Raw genomic sequence first — 11,088 nt, 5'->3', positions numbered from 1 at the left:
ACAAATAACTCAATTTCGTTTCTTTTTATGGCTAATATTCCATTGTATATATGTGCCACATCTTCTTTATCCATTCATCTGTCGATGGACACTTAGGTTGCTTCCATGTCCTGGCTACTGTAAATAGAGCTGCAATGAACATTGTGGTACATGACTCTTTTTGAATTATGGTTTTCTCAGGGTATATGCCCAGTAGTGGGATTGCTGGGTCATATGGTAGTTCTATTTTTCATTTTTGAAAGAACCTCCATACTGTTCTCCAGCGTGGCTGTATCAATTTACATTCCCACCAGCAGTGCAAGAGGGTTCCCTTTTCTCCACACCCTCTCCAGCATTTATTGCTTGTAGATCTTTTGATGATGGCCATTCTGACTGGTGTGAGGTGATACCTCCTTGCAGTTTGGATTTGCATTTCTCTAATGATTAGTGATGCTGAGCATCCTTTCATGTGTTTGTTGGCAATCTGTATGTCTTCTTTGGAGAAATGTCTATTTAGGTCTTCTGCCCATTTTTGGATTGGGTTTTTTTTTGTTATTGAGCTGCATGAGCTGCCTGTATATCTTGGAGATTAATCCTTTATCAGTTGCTTGTTTGCAAATATTTTCTCCCATTCTGAGGTTGTCTTTCCATCTTGTTTATGGTTTCCTTTGCTATGCAAAAGCTTTTAAGTTTCATTAGGTCCCATGTGTTTATTTTTGTTTTTATTTCCATTTCTCTAGGAGGTGGGTCAAAAAAGATCTTGCTGTGATCTGTGTCAGAGTGTTCTGCCTATGTTTTCCTCTAAGAGTTGTATAGTGTCTGGTCTTACATGTAGGTCTCTAATCCATTTTGAGTTTATTTTTGTGTATGGTGTTAGGGAGTGTTCTAATTTCATTCTTTTACATGTAGCTGTCCAGTTTTCCCAGCACCACTTACTGAAGAGGCTGTCTTTTCTCCATTGTATAGTCTTTCCTCCTTTATCAAAGATAAGGTGACCATATATATGTGTGTGGGTTTATCTCTGGGCTTTCTATCCTGTGGAACCAGCTTTTTCCCTTATGCATTTTTTCCCTGCCATCACCCATTCTTAGCCTCTCTGTGTCTCAGCCCCTGTGAGTTCTAATCTCCTCTCCAGTCCAGCCTTTGCAATCCTGTTTAGTTTACCTACAACAGTCCCAAGCCAGTGAACTAAGGCTGGTCCCACCATAGGTGGGTCTCAGCTTCTCCCCGTGTGGCTCTAAAGAAGTGCTTCTCAAACGTTAGCTGCATCAGAGTCTCCTGGAGGGCTTGTTACAATACAGGCTGCTGGGCCCCACTCCCGGAGTTTCTGATTTGCAGGTCTTGGGTGGAGCCTAAGAATTCCTGGGTGATGCTGATAATGCTATTTTAAGGACCAAACTTTGAGAACCAGTTTTCCAAATCAGTGTCTGGGGCTCAGGCTCTGCAGCACCATCTGGCCTCCAGGCAAGCTGGGCCATCCATCAGGTTTCCTTCAAAAGCACATAGCAGTACTGTGAAATACACATATAAGACAAGTCATGTATAATTTAAAATGTTCTAGTAGCCACATTTAAAAAGTAAAAAGAAACTAGAGAAAGTAATTTTAATATTTTGTTAACACTATATTGTCATTTCAACACGTAATTAGTTATTAATGAGACTTTACAGTAGTTTTTACACACAGCACATCTCAACTCAGCCTGGCCACAGTTTGAATGCTCAGCGGCCACACGTGGCTAGTGACTAATGTAGTAAACAGCACAACTCGAAAGGCTCGACCTCCATTTCTGTCTTCACAAAAATTGTTTTAAACTTGAAATTTTAATTTATTTTGGGCTGCAATCAAAGAATTTAAAACAGGCTTACCAAATGGTAGAAAGTGATGCCTTTCAATGAAGGTAAAGTGGGTCAAAGAAAGGTAAAAGAGATTCGAGTCAGGATTATTTATGTAAATAAAATCTGCCTGCATTTCAGTTTATTAATTTAAAACAAATTTATTTTTAACTAGAAAAAAATGCTGTCAAATATATCTGTAAAAGACAAAAGTCAAATGTTATTGGATATCGCTTTTTGGGTGATGAATTTTGGAATGGAATCATTGTTATTAACATCCCCGTGGGCTCCTGAAAAATGAAAAACCTAAAAATCGTGAACAACAGATCCTTTCTTCTTTCTTCATTTGCTTCCTATTCCTCCCAACTGCAGGATGAAATGAGAGAAAATTAACAATTATACAGCACTAACCAGTACCAGAGACTTTCTAAATCTAAGAAAATGGTCAGCCCTTTGTGTTACGTGCTGCATTTGAGGGCTCTATCTAAACAAGTAGAGAAGAACAACACGTTTTCCTCTTGTAACCTGCACCTTGGATACAGGGTGCTTGTACAACCGATGGCTTCAATCATGTGATCATACCAACCTTGTCTCCCTCTTGCCCAACACCATAAATGCTTTTTTCCCCCTTGAGAGGCGATTCTGGGATTTAAATCACTCTCTCCACCTTAAAAGCCTATGCTCATTCCACAAATGATACTCCCTTACCCTCCCAGACCTTCAGTTTCTATATCTACCATATGAGAAAGAGGCTATTACCATGAAATACACAGCTGTGAAAATGCAGGAAAAAATGTTAATCATTTAAATATACTCAAAGACAAGATATACCTTAAGACTTCATTACCAATTCAGTGATAAACAATTTAGTCATACTGTGACTAAACTGCTCTTCTTTTGACTGTCACATAAAATACAAAAATCTACAACCGAACAAATATTTAGGTATTAATCACTAAATGTGGTCCTACCTGAAATTCTGAACGTTTTGCTATTTGTAAGTAGTCACATTCTAAAGGTCGTCATCTCTTAGTACAGGAGACTGCACTTCTGTGGCCAAGTAATGAAGGCCCCACTAGTGCACAGCCCAGCTACTTTTGCTGCTGCTTCTAGTAACTGTTTTCTAAACAAAGAACCTTAAGACTTCATTACCAATTCAGTGATAAACAATTTAGTCATACTGTGACTAAACTGCTCTTCTTTTGACTGTCACATAAAATACAAAAATCTACAACCGAACAAATGTTTAGGTATTAATCACTAAATGTGGTCCTACCTGAAATTCTGAACGTTTTGCTATTTATAAGTAGTCACATTCTAAAGGTCGTCATCTCTTAGTACAGGAGACTGCACTTCTGAAGGCCCCACTAGTGCACAGCCCAGCTACTTTTGCTGCTGCTTCTAGTAACTGTTTTCTAAACAAAGATTGGTCTTAGGCATTGATACATTTACAACTTGTTAGTAGTCTTACAGGTAGAGGACAAAAGACCTCACAAGAACAAACGAGTAGCCATGAAGTATATTTCAGTATATAATGCATTTTATATTACTAGGTGCATGAATGTTCTATTAACATTCTAAGTAGGTAAATTTGAATTGTTAAACTAATTTTAAACAAATTTTTTCTTAATTCACTGGGAGAATTAAAAAACGAAAACAAAATTGGTAAGCGCCTGGGAACCTCTGGGTTATTTTCAAAGCTATACACAGCTACCTGGATTTTCTGGGTCTGTCCTGCTGGGTTCAGATCCTTTTCAGGTTCTTGTTTTTTTGTTAAACTTCTCTCTTTCCCCCTCACTTTCAGCACCTTGGGCCTCTTCATTGGCATTCTCATCCTGATATTTAGTTGTTTCTTTAGTGAATAATAATACAGACTTTGGGACGAGACATTCACAGAAAAAGAATCCCAATTCAAAAAGAATAGCAACCAACATCCAGTACTCTACCCTCAGGAGACGCAGAGGGATAGGAGCAACTAAGAAAACAGTAGCTGGGCACCTTCCTTCTGGTTGCTGTAACACTTCCATGGCCCTCACTTTTCTCCTGCTTGATCATTTTCACAGTGACATTATTTCTCTTTTCCAGTAAATCTGTCACCCTGTGCTGCTGATTACTTCTGGCCCTTTAGGGAATGGATCAGAATCGTCGGGGTCTGATGCATTCTGTATGTTTTGGTCAGAACTTTGTTGCAAAAACATGTTTTGCCTCGATGACAAAAATCTGTGCGCCCGTCGGGCGCCCGGGGTTCGGGGAGCCAGGCCAAGCCATCGCGCGAGCTCGGCAGGGGCGGGACGAGAACGTGGTCGTTGTAGTAGACGCGGCGCAGCAGTGAGTACACCAGCTCCAGGAACACGAAGCGGAAGCCCGCCATGGGGAACTGGTGCGCTTCTACCATGAGGTCCAGGCCCCCCGCCTCCTCCTCCTCCTCCTCCTCTGCTGGCCCGATGTCCGAGTCCTCCTCGGTGCCCCGGCCTTCCAGGGCCGCCTCCCCAGCGCCTCCCCAGGCCCCCGGCGAGGCTCCGAGTCGCGGTCCACCCGGTCGCCGGCTCTGGCCGCCTCGGCCTGGGCCCCAGCTGCGCCCGCGGGGCCCTCTGGGCCTCCCGGGGCCGGGTCTCCATCCCCCGTGGCCGACATGGCACCGGGCAAGTTACCTCAACCAGGCGGGCGTCGATTGCTGTGGCAGCGACGACGACCGCGCGGGAGGCTGAGGGCTGTGGCTGCCGGATGGGGAGGCCAATGAGGGGACAACAGAGGAGGCCCCACGACAGGGAGGGCAGGGGGTCGACGGCGGGAGCGGCCCACCGAGGCTGGGCCTCAGATAGCAATGGGCCAGGCCGTGTGGCAAAGATTCCTCTAGGCCGCAGACGGGGGGCGGGGCCAGAAGAGTAGACAATGGGCCGTGCCCCCTCGTCACGAACTCCAAGCTTATTTGCTGACAAGCAAGGATTGACGTGCCCTGTGCCCAGCAAACGACCAAGGCCCTTCGGTTGTAGGATTGCTCACAGTCGCCTCCCTGTTTTTTTTTTTTTTATTGGAGTATAATTGCTTTACAATGGTGTGTTAGTTTCTGCTTTATAACAAAGTGAATCAGTTATACATATATCCCCATATCTCTTCCCTCTTGCGTCTCCCTCCCTCCCACCCTCCGTATCCCACCCCTCTAAGTGGTCACAAAGCACTGAGCTGACCTCCCTGAGCTCTGCGGCTGCTTCCCACTAGCTGTCTATTTTATGGTAGTGTATATATGTCCATGCCACGCTCTCACTTTGTCACAGCTTACCCTTCCCCCTCCCCATATCCTCAAGTCCATTCTCTAGTAGGTCTGTTCTTTGACGCCTCAGGTTTTACCCTATGTTCAGGTTCACAAGGCTCCTGTCCTTTTAATTTTATGGTTGTCAAAAAAACCATAGTGGTCCAGTATATTGACAACCTGGGTTGAGGAAACTTCTGTAAAGGGAAGAGAGTTAACATTTTGGGTTTGGAGGTGCTCAGGGGTAAAATCGAGATTATTATGTAGGTACTTACATAACAGAAGAGAAAACAAATGTCCACAAATATTTTACTGTTGAAACTAAAAAATATTAATCGCATGCAATTTTTAATAATATAGGTCTATTAATGAGAAGAATGGAATTCTTTTGGGAGAATAACATTTTGCTTAATTGACAATCGGAGTTAGTGTTCTCTATGATCAAAATAGCATACGTTCATCTGTTGTTCTGTAATGAAGTTTTATGTAGTTCACCTTTGCAAATGTCTTTTCACACAGATATTGGCAAATATTGATATCAGTCCATGAGATAGGTACTTCTAAATACTGGTATCAATCCACAAGCATATGATTTTAATTTAGCATATTCATCTCTTGGAAGGGAATTGTAGAATTCTATTACGTTCTTCTTTTGATATTTGCCTTTTAGCATGTCATTACATTGCAGAATAATCCCTTCCAATTGAAGTTTATGTGGAAGCTCCTCAACTGCAGAGTTAAGTGGGTCTGTAATATGGAAATTTCCTTTGTACTTGCATAGAGGTCTGTAAAAAAGCTGCTGGAACTATAGTCTGAGCTTGTATCTACTGTAAATTTGTATGGGAATAGAGATTTGCTTCTTAGTTTAACTTTAGAAAGCATGTGAAGAGTATAAAGCAGCCTGACATTACTTTGATTCAAATAATGTTAGTTGTCATTGAAATGACTTTACCATGGTAGAAGTTTTGCATATGAGCACTGTTTGCCTTGTAATTTTAGGTTTAGTTCATTAAGAAATAGTATCAAACCTACAACAAAAGCTAATTTCCAAAGCCATTCAGTGTTCAATAATAACAATCGAGGGAGATGTTCTCAACCAAAAATAATTCAGTCTCCACCTTGAGCTCAAAAAATCACATACACACAGACACACACACACAGTGGTAGGGAAATTCAAGGTATTCAGCTTCTATTTCTGACAAAAGTTCACAGAACCGTGAAGGTTAAGTTCATGAGAGTGAATGATGGTCCCCTTTGACACTATCAGTTTAATGACACATGAGAGATTCAAATATTGTCTGCAATGTAACTGCTGATAAATAATATAATGAATAACTATGAGTTAAAGACCTTATGTTTTCACAAGTTTTGTATATTTGTTCACTAACTCTTTTTCTTCTCCACACGTATTTTTTAACACCATCGGTTGCAACACATCTTAGCAGATTCCACTTCCGGTTATACTAAGTGTTTTTTCAACTTCTTCAAAAATATTTGACCCAGAGTAGTTCCATGCAGACTGTTCATAGCTACTAATTCGTCAGTCATTTTAAACTCAGCAGTCACCCACCTCAGTCCTAGTCTGCTCAATACTGTTACTGCCAAATTCCTAGGATGACAAGTATGAAATTTTTGACATGTTTTGTTAGACAGTGCAAGTACTACCAGGAAAATCTCAGGCAGGTCTTGGAACTTAAATCTCTCCCAAAGTAAATAAAAATGCTAATTGACTATCTGACTATATCTCTCAAATCTGTTAAAGAAGTCTCATAGCTCTGCCACTTGGCACCCCAAAGACGAGCTCATTAGGATGCTGCCAATGAAAAACAGCTATGAAATGACCAAGATTACTGTGACTAATCATTTCAGAGCTGAGTCCTAATTCACACATAAAGAACAGTAGTACCGGTATAGGATATGATGCTAAAATAGTGCTTCTGTCCATACAATGAAAGGTGATCTTTCATTTGGAGTTCAAGCTACCTTCAAGCCCCTTATTGATCACCCCAATTTAACAAAAAGCAGCTACATAGCTTAACACCATCAGAGTCAAGTCTCTGTGTCACTCAGTATGAAGTAGACACAGCAGCTAAATCAAAGACATTCAAGGAATTCAGACAAACCATTGTCAAAATACTTGGTAATAACTGTCCACTGGTAGAAAAGCATGAGGGGTATGTGGGCCTTTGTATAGTGGTTTCTGCAGTTTCTCTTTGTGATATTTTACTGTTGATAAGTCTAGCTGGCAAAGATAAATATTTTATTCATGAATGAGCACACTGCTTCACCACTTCCAGTTCATCAGAAAGTTTCTCTACCTCTTAAGGTCAGAGACAAGAAGGCTGGCAATAGTTCTATGGATTTGTTAGGAAAAATCCAGTCCAATGCAGTCTGCCCTTCATAAAACTCATATATGAAGAGAGTCCCAGAAAAACAATGTAAAAACAACAATTCAGCATTGACTCCTTAAATAAACAGCAACAGCCTAGCAACATTAATACCATCTGTTGACCCATGAAGTTATAGGACATACACTACAGATCCTAGCCATTCAATCATTCACCAGGTAAGTATTGAGTACCGACCTATATACCCAGGGTTGTGTTAGAGAGGCCTCACTCACAGATGCCTAAGTCTCATGACTTGCTCTAGTTCATGGTCTAGAGGCAGAGAGTTAGACAATGATGACACAAGTGTCAAGTGCTAAAACAGGGATGAACACAAAGTGCTATGGGAGTATGGGAGAGAGAATGATTAACTGGGACAGGGGAAGGAAGGAAGTGGGTTGGTACCTGGGAAGGTACTCAAGGGGAGGCATTTCACCTGGACCTTGAAGGATCACTGGGAGTTTACCTAGCAATGAAGGATGGCAGGGAAAGGGGAAGGAGGTCTCTGCATGGAAAGGAAACAGCCTGCATAGTAGAAGAGATGTGTGTGCATGTGTACCTGTCCAGGGAATGAAATGGCTCCAGCATGGGCAGCGTGGCAGATGGGCCTGGAAAGCAGATTGAGGCCATACTTATTACTACTAATAATTATTGCTACTAAAATTATTACTAAGAAAGTCTTCTACCTCCTATATAAGCACATATTCCTGTTTGTGCCACCAATCCCTTCCTCTCTTGCCTAGCTCAGTGCCCTCCCATCCTTTTCACCTCCTAACCAAACCTATCAGTTTTATTCATTAAATCATGCATTTACACATCTACCAAATTTATTGGGTAACTTTCAATGTACCAATGCCACTCGCCATTGGAACTGTCATTTGTATCTGTTCTTGTTTGACACATGAAACTCAAAGATGACAGAACTGTCCACAGTCCCCATCTTACTGTCTCCCCCACCATCATTCCTGGGCCCTTCTTGGAGGGGTTGGCTGAGACCTCTGGAAGCTGGGCCCTCCCAGCTGCACACAGTGTTGGTGTTTCAATATATTTGCCAAGATTCTATTGACATTTATACTCAATCATATCCTCTCCAGTTGTCTCCTCTACTTCTCAGCAGGGCCGAAACACAACATGATGACTGCTGTCAATCATGAAGTCTCTGGTAACAAAGTGTGCACCTAGAGCCTCTTCTTTGTGAAGGGAGGTGGGACTGGGCACTGGACTTGCCATGGAGAAAGCTATTGTCATGGAGCAAGCTGTTGCCAATGAAAAACTATAGCTATGAAATGACAGGAGTGAAGAGGACCCTGGAGGAGATGGTGCTTTTGCAGCGGCAGCAAGCTATCTCCCTAGGAGGTTGGAGTTGGGTCCAAGTCCCTGGGAGTGAGAACTAATTGGCACCAGCAAACAAAGAAGAAAAGAAAATGCTGAGCGAGTGTGCCTTCAGGAAATACCTAAAGCAAAACTGAGGGAGAGTCTCCTCCCAGATCTGATATCAGGACTCTCTTCATGGCAAGTACGTGACCCAGAAGTCCATGGGTCAGTCTCCAGGGCCTCAGTCATCTGCCTGAGCCTGCCCAGGCGTGCAAACCCATCCAGAACATCCCACTCCCTATCACTGGTGTTCAGTTGCTGCCTGCCCTCCATCTCCAGCCATCCACCCATAACTTCTGATCTTCTCCGAGTCAGGAAGTTGGCACAATCCAGGATTTCAGATTTCCATAAGGAAAGGTGCTCTCTTTCCCCACCCTACACCCTGTTAGTCAACAGAAGTGGCCACGTCTTTTCCCTTTGCAGATCCATCATCAGGGTCAGGGGGGACGGGGGAAGGACCCAAGGCCACAACAGCTGGAAGAGGTTTTCACTTCCTGCCGGGCATGGCAGGGCACACTCCCTGGAGACCAGTCCAGAGGTCTCCTTTACAGCCCGGCCCCCAACTCGCCGCCTCCGGGAAGCCTTCTCTTCTGCATCTGCTGCCCCTGCCTCCCCCACAGGCTCTCCTGGTTGCACTGAGATGTGTGGACATTGTTTGGCTCCCCTAGAAAAGCACAGGCCCTTTAGGGGGACGGTCCAGATCTTCTCCAAGTTTGTGACCCCCATGGTGTCTGCACAGGTAGGTGTTTGTTGACTGAATCACGCGGGCTTTGGAATCACCCTTCTCACCATCAGTGGTGCTTCTCTTCTACCTGCCCAGGGCCTGTCTACAGAGGGCCTTCCCATCCTCTTCCTGTCTCTTTGGCTCCTCTGCAGGGCCTCCCGGGAGGTTTCCGCTCCCACGGCCACGTGTGATGCTTGTGGTGCTGTGATGGCGGATACAAGGCGGGACTGCGCCCCCCGGTGACGCCCCGCCCCGCCCCCCCCCAGGGAGTGACTTGTCCTGTCCCTGGCCTCCTAGACCGCCGTGTCACAGCCAGACCGGGCTGTGGGTGCTCACCGAAGAGAAGCACCCACACAGGGGTGCCATCTGCCTACAGGAGCCAAAAGCCCTGGGGTGAAGAGCACAGGGTCCTCAGGCCCGGCACCTCCTGCTGTTCGTGGAAGCCACGGGAGGGGCAGGGGGCGGGCAGGAGTGCCGGGGTCTCAGGACTTGATCTTGCTTGCACATCCCAAGGGGGTCAGTGCAGAGGCGTGTGACCCGGAGCCCAGGCCCTGGGAGTGGCGTGGAGTATCAGGGCTCCATCCCTCCTGTTGAGCAGGGGCTGCAGTCCTGCCGGATCCTGGTCCTGGCTGAGTCGGCACCGACAAAGGCCCCTTTGCACTCACAGGCTCCCCTAGCTTGTGGGATTTGAAGCAAGAATAATATTTTTATCTCACGGTTGGGGTGCAGGGCCCTGCCACTCACAGACACTGCTGCCTTACCGTGTCCTCCATGCCTCAGGATAGGCATAGTGCATGGTGGGCTTTTTCCATAAACTGTAAATTCACCTTCTTCATTCATTTTCTCTCTTCCTGCTGGTTTTATAACAGAGAATCGCACTTCCCCCCACCAAAAAAAAAAAAAAAAAGGCTTAGCAGTACAAGTGTCTGAGAGAAAACCAAACATACCCATGCATCTTGGTCGGCAGTTTAAGTCTGATAACACCGTGCTCAGCAACTACAGAGCAGGGACATACTCCCTGGTGAGCAAACAGTTGAGTTTCAGGGGAAATCCCTAATATCTATGAGCGTCATATGGGGTCAGAAACTCACTTTACCAAACAGATTCATGAGAGAGTGGCTTTTCACAATTTGAAGGTATACTTATTTTAAGAGATTCTAAAGTTGTTGAATCCGAGTGACTGCATTTGTTCGTTCTCTTCCCCTGAGTTTTCAGATACGAGTTTGTAGAAAGTGACTCCTTCCATCGCACAGCTAATTAGTGGCCAAGCCTAGGACTTGGGCTCACTCTTTCTGAGCCCTGGACTCTTCATTTGAGCCTCCCTGGGATGGAAAGGTTTGCTTCCAGATTGCTGTTTAAACACTAAGTGGAGGGGGAAGGGTACGCTGGGACGAAGTGAGAGAGTGGCATGGACATATATACACTACCAAACGTAAAACAGATAGCTAGTGGGAAGCAGCCGCATGGCACAGGGAGATCAGCTCGGTGCTTTGTGACCACCTAGAGGGGTGGGATAGGGAGGGTGGGAGGGAGGGAGACGC

This window comes from Physeter macrocephalus, chromosome 21 (assembly GCF_002837175.3).
Source record: "Physeter macrocephalus isolate SW-GA chromosome 21, ASM283717v5, whole genome shotgun sequence".
NCBI lineage: Eukaryota > Metazoa > Chordata > Mammalia > Artiodactyla > Physeteridae > Physeter > Physeter macrocephalus.
Note: the sequence above shows the minus strand (reverse complement) of the source record.